Here is a 13783-nt window from a genome sequence, read left to right on the forward strand (position 1 = left end):
TTTCTGGTGACCCCTACTGGGGCTTACGAGACAGCCCTTTCTGCTGACATTCCCACCACAACATTCCTCAGAAACCCTGGAAACAAAGGTCTGTTACCATTTTGATGGCATAGAAGGATTTTAGTTCCCATCTTGAGACTTGTCCCTTTGGTCACAGAAAGAAAGTTCTTGCTGGTGGAAACACAGAGGACACGAGGACGTGGCATTTCGTACCCTTTTCCAGTTTTGGTTTTGTTTTGTTTTATTGCAAAATTGTATTCAGCGTACTTGAATTTTATTTTTCTCCTCTACTTCTTAGAAGCATTCAGTTAGCAGAGGTCAGAGCCACAACTTTTTTTTTTTTTTTTTTTTTTTTTGCACAATCGTAATTGACAGGTAATGAAGCTATTTGTTAAAAGATTTGCCTTTTTTTTTAAGTAAAAAGAAAATCAGAACAGGGCTACTTTGAAGAATTATTTTATATGCAGATTCTGCCTTGTTTCATAGCATGAGGGTTAAAGATGGAGAAACACCTAAGGGTCTCGTCTCATTTTATTTTGTTCAGTTTATTATTATTATTATTTTTTTTTTTTTTTGCGCTGCTAAGAGGCTAAGATCATTCATCCTTATTCACATTAACAGTACCTAGCTGTAATGTTTCACGGAGTGTGCTGCTATTTTATAGACATTTTTATAATATATTATTTTACTGCTTAAATTCCAAGTCCTGAAGTAGATGGTTAAGATATGAGTTCTTCGTACTGGAAAAGTCCTTCCATAGTTTGTTTTCTTCTGGTAGCATATTCATGGGTTTTTTTTTTTTTTTTTCCTTTATGGTTTTTTAGTTTTGTTTTATTTCCTCTGATGACATTCTTCAAAGACAGAGTATTCTTTACCTCAGGTTTACTGGACAAAATTCAATAACTACAAAAGACATTGGTTCACTCTTTTTTTTTTTTTTTTTTTTTTGCTTTCATAATACCTCACGACCATACAGTTTCTGTTCGGGAGCTTGAGCCAGAGAGCAAGTAGGCAGAAGCGGGGGACTAACGATCGCCCCCTCAGGCAGGCAGGGAAGATTCGGCCCTGTGGTCTCACACCCAGGGAACTCAGAACGGCCACCAGGCTCCCATTTTGACTCCGGTATCCTCATCATGATGGAAAAACTACATTGAACCAAGGGATCCTCCCTCTACCCCCCCCCCCCACACACACAAGGCAGACATTCAGTACAAACATTCACACAGCGGGCTAGGAAGTTGTCATTTACATATATGGGCTCCAAGTATCAGGATAACAAGATTTCCAGCCGGCTCTTTGGAGAGCCTCATCTTGTACCCTTTTTCAGAAGCAGGGCCCCTTCGTGTGGAAAGTTTTCTGGTTCCTCCTCTTTATCTTTCCCCCGCCTTGGCATGGGCGCCCTGGGTTTAGGGTAGTCCCCAGCCTTTTCCAAGTTCTGAATGTGGGTAGATGAGCCTTCCGCATATAGCATCTGTAGGGCTTCCTTCTCTCTGTGCAGGGCCAGGGCCTCTCATGAGTGGCATTTGGTGGTTTGCAGGGTTTGAATCTCACTGAATCGGCACGATGGGAAAGACAGGTAGACGCGTCAAAGATGGAAGTGGAAGGGAGGCGGGGAGGCTGCCTCTGCGGAGATGAAATTCCACACGAGCCAGTCTCCTGGGAAGTGTGTTTCAGAGGGTTCCGGACTTTGTGAGTTAAGTGTGACCCTAAGATTCTAGGGAATTCTTTGTGGCATTGTTGGGGGGTGAATTCTGAAGTTTTGGAGAGGAAGCTTGAGCCGCCAGTGCTATTTGGGGGGAACCCACGTTGCACAGTCCTCTCTGCTGGCCCCTGAGGAGGCCAACGTGATCCCGGGGATTCTTGGGAGCCTGATAAGAAAATGAGGTGCAGTGCAGGTTCATTTAATAGTGACCCACCCTTGAGCTTAAACAGGAGCAGGATACAAGATACCCTGAAAGATAAGGGAAGGGACAAGTGGCCAGGCTCCAGCTGCAGTCTGCAACTGTCCCCTTGTCTGGGAGCCCAGGTGCCACTGGATTCTTCCAGTTTCTTTTTTCATTATTGGGCTTCACTATGATAATAAGCACGAGGCTATTGGCTTATTGGCTTCTCTGCCCACTCCCTGCTTACACAAAAGAAGGGATGCCGATTTCTTTAAAGCAACTGATACCCTCTTTTTGGATCTTGGTCTCCTTGGTAGGAGTTTTTGTCCCGAAAGAGTTCAATTTTCCCCATGAATTTGAACTCGCTCTTTTTTATTTTTTCCTACTTCCATTTTTCTCCCCTCCCGCTAAAGAGATTCTCAAAATTAATTCTGGCCTTTTTCTACTTTGTCTATTCTGTATTCCTTTTTGTTTGTTTGGTGTTTTTTTTTCTTTTTCTTTCCTCCATCAGTGGGGACTCAGTTGTTCCCCCAGCCTGCCAAATTTTTAATCCTTCTTCCCCTGTTTTGACCAAATTCTAGGGGAAAGAAATCTTAGTATGCCAAAAAAATATCTGCACAAGTATAGAGAAATTCCGAGCAGGTTCATAATAACCAGGAAGCCTGCAGGAGAGTGCATGGGGCCTGAGAGTCCCACTAGTTCTGGATCGCTGATGCTCCTTCCAGAAGGGGCTGTTTCTTAGAGGCTCTTTGATTTTAACAGCCCCAGGACCCCACTGAGGAACCTGGCATGACCTGGCAGCCAGGTACCCTTGGGCTGTGTACTCTCTACTGTAGAGACTGTTCTGCCTCTGCTGTTAGCCAAGGGCACAAGTAGCTTTTCCAGACATAGCTCCTGCTCCAGATGGGTAACTCCGAAGATGGCGCCTTCCTGCAGCCTCTGCAGAGGGTGCCCTGAGAGATGGAGGACCAGGGCCAAGCCGGTCCAGATGGGATGACTTTCCATTGAAGCAAGAATAAACTTTCTCGAAGAGGGCAGGGGAATTTTTCTCTCCATAAGCCACAGGGGACGGGGCTGGGAGAAGAAATGAGACTTGCACCTTACGTCCTGTAAATATTAACATTTTTCTAGTTCAAGAAGGTATATGGGTAGTGTGGAAATTGGAGGTTAGGGCTAAGGAGGAAGTCTTAGTAAGCCAGTTGACTTCCAAGCCAAAAGGATTCCTGTTTGTTTTTCTTTGAGACGGTCCAACTTTGGGAATAGCTTTAACAGGGAAATCGATACCGAGACAGTAAAGTCCCCTTAAGCCAACAAGCCCTCTGTAGGCATAGACGGCGTGCAGCTTCTTGGTGCCGACTCAGAACCATTTTCAGGAGCTGCGACTCAGTCATCCATTTTGTACAAAGCAGGGTAGGAAGATCTAAGAGGGCGTTTATGACTTCCCCGCACGACATGACTCGTGATGCCTTCTGGCTTTTAAACAACCCAGAATGGTCACTTCGGCCAGAGCTCTCCTCCTTCATTTGTGTGTCTCTGCTTTTCAACTTGGCTGGGCTCTCAGACCCTATTCTTGGCTCAGGTTTTAAGAAGCCATCAGCAAATGTACACACACGTAAAGTAGCCGCAGCGTTGTCTGCAGCCTAACTCTGAGGAGAAGAAAAAAAAAAGTGCCTTACGGACTGTAGCCATTACAGTATCCAATATATTTTGACAGGTGCCTGTCCTTGGGGGAAAAAAAAAAAGAAAGAAAGAAAAAAGGAAGCTTCTTGTTTATTTTTAATTGGTTTTAGTTCTCCTTGCTGGTCAACATTTAACATCCCCAGCAACTCACTGGGCCTTTGGATTTTTTCCATTATGTTAATCACCCTTGTGCCATGTACCTCAGTTTGTCCCTATCTCAGTTATAGTTTCTTGTCTTGGATTATTATTTCTTCTTTCTTTATTTGCTTTAAAAATGAGTGTGATGCCATATGAGTCAATGTTACTCTCTCACAGTGTACTCTAGAAGAGGTGTGGGTGTTTTATTTGGTCGGGATGCTAGAAAGTGCTACAGTAGCATGATTGTGAACAAAAAAAGCTTTTAGGAAGTATGGGAAGACTATAATGGCTACGATGGCGACATGGTAGAGTCAGCTGCCTTTTAAGGAGGCCTTATCTGTTCAGTGTTAAGTGATTTAAAAAAAAAATAACCTGTTCTTTTGACTAGTTTAAAGATGGATTTGACGATGGATTTGAAAATGGTTTTGGATGCAATTAGGTTATGCTATTTGGACAATAAACTCACCTTGACCTAAATTCTCTGGCCAGTGTGGACTTATTTATAAACCAGCATTCCTCAGAATGGAATGCGCCCGTCTCATATCAGAACTCTGTTGGCAGTCGTTGGAAGTCACATAAAACACAAATCCTAACCTGGAACGTAATCTACATGTGCTTCTGTGTCTTTACAATAACAGGTAATTACTGACATGCTTTGTTTTGTATTGCCTTTTGGGCTACCCAGGCAACCAGGTTTAAAGTAGAAGTTTCGGTCCACTTTGCAAGGTGCGTAAGTCACTGGTATTATGACCAGAGCTTAGAAGGTAGCCCCTGATCATTGCCAGCTTCTTAGTTTCTTAGTCATTTTTTTTTTTTGGTGGTGGTACTGGGGTTCCTGGAAACCCTTCTACCTCCAGGCTACCCTCCCAGACCTATTTTATATTTTTTTATTTGGAAACAGGGTCTCTTAAGCCAGCGAGGCTGGCTTCGAACCAGCGCGATCTTCCTGTCTCCGCCTCCCAAGCGCGGGGATTACAAGCGTGCGCCACCACGCCCGGCCAGCTTCTTAGTCTTGACTGTGAGCATCTCCTGGTGTGGATGCCAGAAGCCTGCGGTGCCATCTTTAAGTTCCAGGGCGTCTCTGGGGAACCCTGTTCCAGGCCCTTCCATTTGAGTCCTGATCCTTTTTGTATCCTTCACGTGGGATTTGGGTCACAGTTGCCCTTGATGGAGGCTGGTTAGCTCCACCCTGGCAAAAGGTCACCTTAACACATACATGAATTGCCAAGTCCTGGTCCTGGCCCCAGCCACTCTTGGCTCCTCAACCCAACTTCTTTCCCAGGAGTGATGAGTTTGATGATGACTGGATAGCCATTGTTCTGTTTCTATAGAAACTCATTTCCCCTGTCTCCTCTTCTTCCTCCTCCTCCTCCTTTTTGTTTTCTTGGAAGGGGAGTATTGGGAGTTAAACTCAGGGTGTTTTTCCAAATTACATCCCCAGCCCTTTCTATTTTTGTTTTGAAAATGAAAATATGCTAGGTTGCTGAAAGCCCCAATATATTGCTGAGGCTGGCCTCGAACCTGTGATTCCTAAGTACTGAGATTACATATATGCACTACCACACCCAATTTTACCTGTCTGTTTCAAAGCCATTGGAGGCTATTTTCCAGTTTAGTTCTGAACTGAAATCTAAGCAAAAAGATTAAAATTGATCACTGGAGAAACCCAAATTAAAATATTTCCTGTTCACCTTGAGAAACTCCAGTGTGCATTGAGCCCATTTTTTGTTGCTATAACAGAACACTTGAGTCTGGGTAATTTATGAAGAACAGAGGTTCATTAAACTATGGTTCTGGAGTCTGGGACATCAAGTACATGATGCTGGTATCTGTTCAACATCTGGCAAAGGCTGCCCTAGATCGGAGGTAGAATGCCCCTAGGTCCAATCCCCAATACTGCAAAACGAAACAAAACAAAAAAAACTAACATGAGCTCACTATAGCAGCATGCACAATAAAATTGGAATAATACAGAAAAGATTAGCATGGCCCCTACACAAGTATGACACACAAATTACTGAAGCATTCCATGTTTTTTAAAGAACGAAGTCTTTTAATTCTTAAACAAAAAAGCTACTAATGCTATCATGGGGACCCACTGTCATGATTCCAGCGGATCCTAATTAGCTCCCAAGACCTACCTCCATATACCGTTAATTTATCAATTTGGGAATTCAGTTTGCAATACATGAACTTTGAGGAGACACATTCAACCATACCAGTGTGGCTTCATGCTTACAAGGATGCAAATTCCCCCTTGTCCCAACCCCTGTCGAAGCCCACCACTCTTAGAGAAGACAGGGGTAACCTTTTCCTTAGACTTCTGCCTAGTGTGGTCTGCTGGCCTTTGGGGGGAATTGCCAGGGCCTCTGGATGCCACTCAAACCATCATTGGAATTCTTTCTCTGTCTCTCTCTCTTTTTGTGCAGTACTGGGAATGGAACCCAGGGGCATTCTACCTCCAAGCTACACCTCCAGCCCTATCTTTTATTCTTTATTTTGAAACAGGGTCTCACTGAGTTACAAAGGGCCTCATTAAGTAGTAGCTGAGGCTGTCCTCGAACCGCAGTCCTCCCATCTCAACCTTCCAAATGCTGGGATTACAAGCACCCACCACCGTGTCTGGCTTCTTGGAATCCTCTTCTGCCTGACCTCTTGCAGAGGGGGTTCCTCTCTCCCACCACGTCCTCTCTGTTAGCTCTGCCATCTCAGTGCTGTATCTGTTAATAGCATGTCCTCCCCGAAGGCCAGGCACAGCCCTGCGGTGTTCAGGAAGTGTTGGGGAAGGCCCGGAGCAAGAGGTGCATTCCATACACCCCGCAGGGCTGGCTGGAGACCCGCCTCACCGCCCTCATGTGATCTGTCCATCTTACAATTGGGGGAGGGATTGGGGTGGGAATCGGGAAGGGCTAAAGGAGTGATATGTGCATGTAAGCCTCTGCCATCTTGTACCCTGTTAAGATGTATGACTACAATGCACTAATAAAATAAGATTAAATTAAAATTAATTACTTTTTTGTGGTACTGGGGATGGAACCCAGGGGCATTATATCTCCAAGCTACATCTCCAGCCCTATTTTTTATTCTTTATTTTGAAACAAGGTCTCACTGAGTTGCAAAGGGCCTAAGTACCAGCACCATAAAAAAAATTATTGTTGGCTGTAGAGTTAGGATTTAGAGTATCATGATGAGCTATGCACTCATGGCTCACATGTGTGCCTCAGGCACACCCTCCCCCGAGCCTTCAAGGAAAAGCAGTGACATCACAAAGCTTCACAGCTGAAGAAGTTTCCTGAGCCCGGCATAGTGGTGCACGCTTGTAATCGAAGCATTGGGGAGGCTGAGACAGGAGGATCGCAGTTAGCGGCCAGCCTCAGCTACTTAGTGAGGCCCTTTGCAATTCAAAGAGACCCTGTTTCAAAATACAGAATAAAAAATAGGGCTGGGGGTGTAGCTTGAAGGTAGAATGACCCTGAGTTACATCCCCAGAACCGCAAAATAAAGAAATAAAGAATAAAAACAATAGGGCTGGGGGTGTAGCTTGGAGGTAGAATGCCCCTGGGTTCCATCCCCAGTAATACAAAAAAGAAAGAAGGGGGAAATACTCAGCTAGGCAGCTGCAAGGAGCGTACACGGGGTAATGGACTTTAAACACTAAACGCAGATGTCGCCCTCACGAAATGGGAGAAACTCAGCTGCCAACATGGATTTGGATACACCACCTACCACCTACTTCAGGAGGCGTAAAGATATACAGCTGGGAGTTTCTAGAAGATAACTGGTGGCTCACGGTTTCTCTGGGCTTCAGGGAGCCTTCCCAGGGGAGGCAGAGCAGAACCAGGTCACCTGAGGAAACAGGCAAAGCTCAACTTACTTCTCCCGCTGAAGCTTGGAGGACCTGCTGGCCCAAAACACATATTGGATTTCCATCGTACTGAAGTGCTTTGGCTCTGAGGATGGCTTGCTGGCATCCCCACCCACCTGGTAAATAAGTCACCGTGGTTAGATTATGGGGTGGGGGGAGACAGGTTAAACACGGAGCTTTTCCTTGGGAAGTCCACTAGAGGGTACTGGTGCCACCAGAGGAAGCCAACTTACAGAGACATCTGGAGCCACCAGGTAGAAGCCAGTTCTGCTCAGAACAGCCCCCTCCAGGCAAACAGCAGGACAGACAGCCCCAGGCCTGGAGAGGGGAGAGGGCTGCCTTGCCAAAGGGAAACCAGGCCTTTCCCCTGCAAACATGGTGACACTTCCCTTAGCTGGTTCTCTTATCATGACTACATTCTGTCTCCATCTGGGGTGACTGGCACCCCAATTCATCACCTTGCCCAATTCTTTTTTTTTTTTTTTTTTTTTTTTTGTGGGTCTGAGGATGGAACCCAGGGGCATTCTACCTCTGAGCTATACCCCCAGCTCTCTTTTTCATTCTTTATTTGGAAACAGGGTTTCACTGAGTTGCAGAGGGCCTCACTAAGTAAGTAGCGGAGGCTTGATGCAAACCGCAGTCCTCCTGTCTCAGCCTCCCGGGTGCTGGGATTACAAAGGTGTGCAACCACTCCTGGCTTCCTTGCCCAGTTCTTTTCAGGGCCTAATCCAGAGATAGGAAAATGGCAGGCGGCAGACTGAACTCAGACAAAATTCGTGGGAGTTACATGAATTGTGACTGAAATTGTCTCGCAAGAAAACGATGCCAAGAGAAGATGAGGGCCTTCATGTGAAAGTCACTACTCTTGGGAAATCTACGTGCTGGAGCTCACAGAACTGCCAAGCAAGCAGCCAGGGCTGTAGCCTAGAGGTCCAAATGACCCCTTTCCTCTCCCCACTACCTGCACCAGCAGCCTGACCTGTCTGTCTTGGCTCCCTGGCTATGAAGTAGAACCCCTGCAGGCCCCCACTGGAGTGTTCTGGAAGCTTCTTGAAAACAGAACCGGAGGCCTGGAACTAACTCTCTCGCCCTCTCTCTCTCTCTCTGAAACATTCCCTTTCTTTCTCCTTCGTTCCTTCGTTTTTTTTGTCTTGTTTTGTTTTGCTTTTTGGTTTTTTTGAGTGTCTGGGGATGAAACCCAGGGGCATTCAACCTCCGAGCTAAATGCCCTGTCCTATTTTTTATTCTTTATTTTGAGACAGGGTCTCACTAAGTTGCAGAGGGCATCACTAAATAGCTGAGGCTGTCCGCGAACCGCGATCCTGCATTCTCAGCCTCCCAAATGCTGGGATTACAAGCGTGTACCACCACGCCCGGCTCATTTCTATCTTTTATACTGGGGTTGAACCCAGAGGCATTCTACATCTGAGCTACACACCCAGCCCTTTTAATTTTTATTTATTATTATTATTATTATTTTGGTACTAGGGATGGAACCCAGGGGCATTCTACCTCCGAGCTACACCCCCAGCCCTATTTTTTTATTCTTTATTTTAAAACAGGATCTCACTGAGTTGCAAAGGGCCGCACTAAGTAGCTGAGGCTGTCCGCAAGCAGCGATCCTCCAGTCTCAGCCTCCCAAATGTTGGGATTACAAGTGTGCACCACCACGCCCGGCTCTTTTTTTTTTTTTTTTTTTTTGGTGGTACTGGGTTTCCTGGAAGCCCTTCTACCTCCGGGCTACACTCCCAGACCTATTTTTACATTTTTATTTGGAAACAGGGTCTCCTAAGCCAGCGCGCACGGCTGGCTTCGAACCTACGCGATCCTCCTGTCTCTGCCTCCCAAGCGCGGGGATTACAAGCGTGCGCCACCACGCCCGGCATACACCCGGCTCTTTTTATTTTTATTTATTTATTAATTTTGCGGGTCTGGGGATGGAACCCAGGGGCATTCGACCTCCGAGCTACACCCCCTGCCCTATTTTTTATTCCTTATTTTTTGGAAACAGGGTCTCACTAATTTGCGGAGGGCCTCACTAAGCAGCTGAGGTTGGCCATGAACCTGCAACCCTCCTGCCTCAGCCTCCCAAGTACTGGGATTAAAAGTGTGTGCCACTATGCCTGGCTTTACTTTATTTTTTATTTTGAAATAGGATCTTGCTAAATTGACCCAGCCTCCGGCCTGCGATCCTGCTATCTCAGCCTCCCAGGTACTGGGAAGACAGGTGTGTGTCACGGCGCCCCACTGCGTCTTACTGTTGTAAGAGTGTTCATACAACTCTCAACTCTCGTGAGATGCTCATGAATTTCTAGTGAATGTGGTTCCTTACTTTGTAGCTAAAGGAGGCGAAAGTCACAAGGCTTGCTCAGTTCACAGTAAGGAGTTGGGCCAGGACTGGAATCCAGACCTGGCTGACTGAAAATGCGTATCTCCTCTTGCATTAGGCTACTTTACTACTTTATTTATTTGTATTTTGCCTACTGAGAATTGGGCTGAGTGAGACTTCTGGCACCGTGAAGTGGATCAGACAATAACATCACTTGTTGAAATCATCAACAGATGGAATGTCACCTTTCATAAAGATAGAGCCCAAGACAAAAGAAAACGTCTGCATCATTGAAGGAGAAGTTTACAGTCGAAAATTACTCCGGGAGCCGGGCGTGGTGGCGCTCGCTTGTAATCCCAGCATTCGGGAGGCTGAGACAGGAGGACTGTGGTTCCATGACAGCCTCAGCTACACTTAGTGAGGCCCTTTGCAACTCACTGAGACCCGGTTTCAAAATAAAGAATAAAAAATAGTGCTGGGGGTGTAGCTTGGAGGTAGAATGTCCCCGGGTTGCATCCCCAGTACCGCAAAAAAGAAAAAGAAAAAAAAAGAAAAAGCTCTGGGAAGTAGCCCTTTCTTTCCCTGGGTTTTCCCTGTGTTTCTTAGTAATTCTGCTCCGGTTTCTCCCAGTGCCTGTGGTTTATAAATATGTTAACTACTAGGCTTCTCAGTTCATGAACTCTCATGTCTGAGTGAGGAATGGGTCTGGAATTTCCCCTAAATATCCACGTGTTGAAGGCTTGTAAATAAATAAATAAATAAATAATAAAAATTTATTTTCCATCTGCCAGTGTATAAACTCCAAATGAAGAGACTAAGGAAGATTTGCTTGCATATAACATCTAACACCTCCTCCTGTCTTCGTTTTTTGTTTGTTTGTTTGTTTTTGTTGCAAATCTTTCTAGGTGTTAGGGTCAGGAGACCAGAGTTTTAGGATCCAATGATCTTTCTTTTTCTGAGCATTATTCTCAGGGGCCTGGTCAAAATGAAAGCCTTAGCCTTTCCGAAAGATATTGCTTACTACCTGCCGGGAATATTACTGACCATATCAAACTTGTATGTATTACATATGTATTACGTACGAGCACTGGGGGAGGGAGAGGGGGAGGGCAGAATACTACAGAGGGGAAAAGAGTTTCACTTAAGCAAGAAGATGTGGGTTTGGGTCCCAGATCTGCCACAAATTTCCTGCGTGAGCTCCACGCCCCTGCTTACTCCTTTATAAAACAGGAGAGCTTGCTGGGTTCACAAAAGGACCTGAATGAGGTAGGAAAGTGCCCAACCCAGAAGCTTCAACAGGAATCAGCTAATCCATGCACCCGCAAACACAGCCGGCACTGTTAATTCTTTTTTATGGCACCGCGGATACAAATGTTATTTTTCCCCAAAAGGCGGGGGTGAAGGTGTGGCAAGTTGCCCTGGATCCTCAGGGAGGAGACCACTTCTGATACCTTCAGCCATTAAACTCGGGCGCTTACAACTTTCATAATCCTACATTGCTGCCGCCGCCGCTCTCCCAAACGGCATTGAACTGGGGCTGGGGCTCCAGGGGAAGAGTCCTTTTCCCGCCCGAAATGACAAGCTAAAGGCCAGGCATGAAAAGGGATTAGCGGATGCGGGTATTCAAATAAAGGGGAGTTGCCCAGAAGCATGTCAGGCTGAGAAGGCGTCCTCCGACTGTCCATCAGCAGAAAAGCTGTTTGACTGGCAGATAGGATTTTTTTTTTTTTTTTTTTTTTTTGGAGCCAGCAAAAACGGGAAGCGATGGGTGACAGATGTCAGATGTTGGCGGAGCAGCTGCCAAAACAAATCTCCCTGCACCTTCAGAGATCAAGCTGATGGGAGAACTGGGCGCAGTTGGACTGGCAGCTCCTTCTTGCTTGCATCACTGGTCACATTATAATTTCTCAGTCGCTGGACAAAGCAGATGGTTTACCACGTACTTGCGGTTTCCTGTTGGCCTCGAGATGCTCGCTGTTCTTCCATCAGGGTACAGCATGTAATCAATTATGACAGTGGGTGGCGCAAGCAAATCCCTGCCAGTAGAAGTTCAAGGCCTTCTGTTTTATTATGTCTGCAGAAGCCGCTACAACCTCCAACTGGAAAGTGACTGCAGGAGTAAGAAAAGGCGCGGCACGAGAAATGATTTAGAAATTAGAAACCGCGAAGCCACAATTCTCAGTCCGCCCCCCAAAACTCTCCAACGTTCTTTTTTCTTTTCCTTTTTTTAGTCTTTTTTTTTTCTTTTTCTTTTTGCAGTACTGGGGATGGAACCCCAGGGCATTCTACCTCCAAGCTACATCCCCAGCCCTATTTTTTATTCTTTATTTTGAAACGGGGTCTCATTGAGTTGCAGAGGGCCTCACCAAGTAGCTGAGGCTGGCTGCGAACTGCGATCCTCCTGTCTCAGCCTCCCGAATGCTGGGATTCTAAGCATGCGTCACCACGCCTGGCTCTCTTTTTTAGTCTTGAACTTAAAAATCTGGTTTCTACTGTGGTGAGGGTTTTTGTTTTTTTGTAAAATTTCTGTTTTCAGCTCTGAGGATTGAAGCCAGGGGCATTCTACCTCCAAGCTGCACCCCCAGCCCTTTTTTATTTTTTATTTTTTATTTTAAAACAGGGTCTCACTAAGTTGCTGAGGCTAAACCTGAAATTTTGATCCTCCTGTCTCAGCCTCCCAAGTACTGGGAGTACAGGCATGCATCACCATGCCCCTCTTCTTTTTGTTTTTTAAATTATTTTGAGCCAGGTGTGGTGGTGTATGCTTGTAATCCCAATACTTGGGAGGCTGAGACAGGAGGATCACAGGTTCAAAGCCAACCTCAGCAACATCATGAAGCTTTCAGCAACTTAGTGAGACCCTGTTTCTAAAAAAAAAAAAAAATAGGTCTGGGGGTGTAGTCCAGGGTTAGAAGACCCCTGGGTTTCATCCCCAGTACCATAATAAAATACAATTATTCTGGTTTTGATTGATACATAAAAATTGTACATATTCACAAGGTACAAAGTGATGCTTTGATTTGTATAAATAGTATGTAACGATCACATCTGAGTAGTTTGTATACCCATTCCTTAAACTTTTATACTTTCTTTATAGTGAGCACATTCAAAATTCTCTCTTGTCGCTGTCTTGAGATACACAATGATTTACTTAACCATACTCACCTACGGTGCAAGAGCAAACCCAACTCATTCCTCTGCCTCAGTGTCCTCGTGGCCCACCTGCCCGTATCCTCCTTCTCAGCTACTCCCCAGCCTCTGATAACCGCTATTTTACTCTCAACTTCTATGAGATCAAATGTTTTCAATTCTATATATTCTGGAAAGTCTTCATGAGCTTTATTTTAGAATCATAAAGTGACACAATTAAAAGCAAACAGAATAAGTAGCAAGGACACATATACCCATCAGCTAAGGTTGTTCTTTTAGTATTCAGAGTTGTACTTTATTAAATAATAATAGTAAGTTGGTTTGCCTTACTGTGTATGAGTGGCTACGCATTCAGAGCAATATATATGTTGTCCCTTACCTACTGTCTGGATAATTTTCTTTTGGAAAGACATCTTACTTTCATGTATATATCTCCAGAAACAAATCCTTTACTAAGAGAACAGAAGTATTTTAACTTTTATGACTACTGCCTAGATAAGCCCTTCACATAAATGACATGTTTCATGTCTTTACAGAATAATACCTTTTTTTTTTTTTTTGGTGGTGGTACTGGGGATGGAACCCTTCTACCTCCGAGCTACACTCCCAGACCTATTTTATATTTTCATTTGGAAACAGGTCAAACCAGCAAGGGGCTTCGAACGCGCGCCATCCTCCTGTCTCCACCTCCCAAGCACAGGGATTACAAGCGTGTGCCACCACGCCCAGCTACATTTT

This window comes from Muscardinus avellanarius (genome assembly GCF_963383645.1).
Source record: "Muscardinus avellanarius genome assembly, chromosome: 11".
NCBI classification, from domain to species: domain Eukaryota; kingdom Metazoa; phylum Chordata; class Mammalia; order Rodentia; family Gliridae; genus Muscardinus; species Muscardinus avellanarius.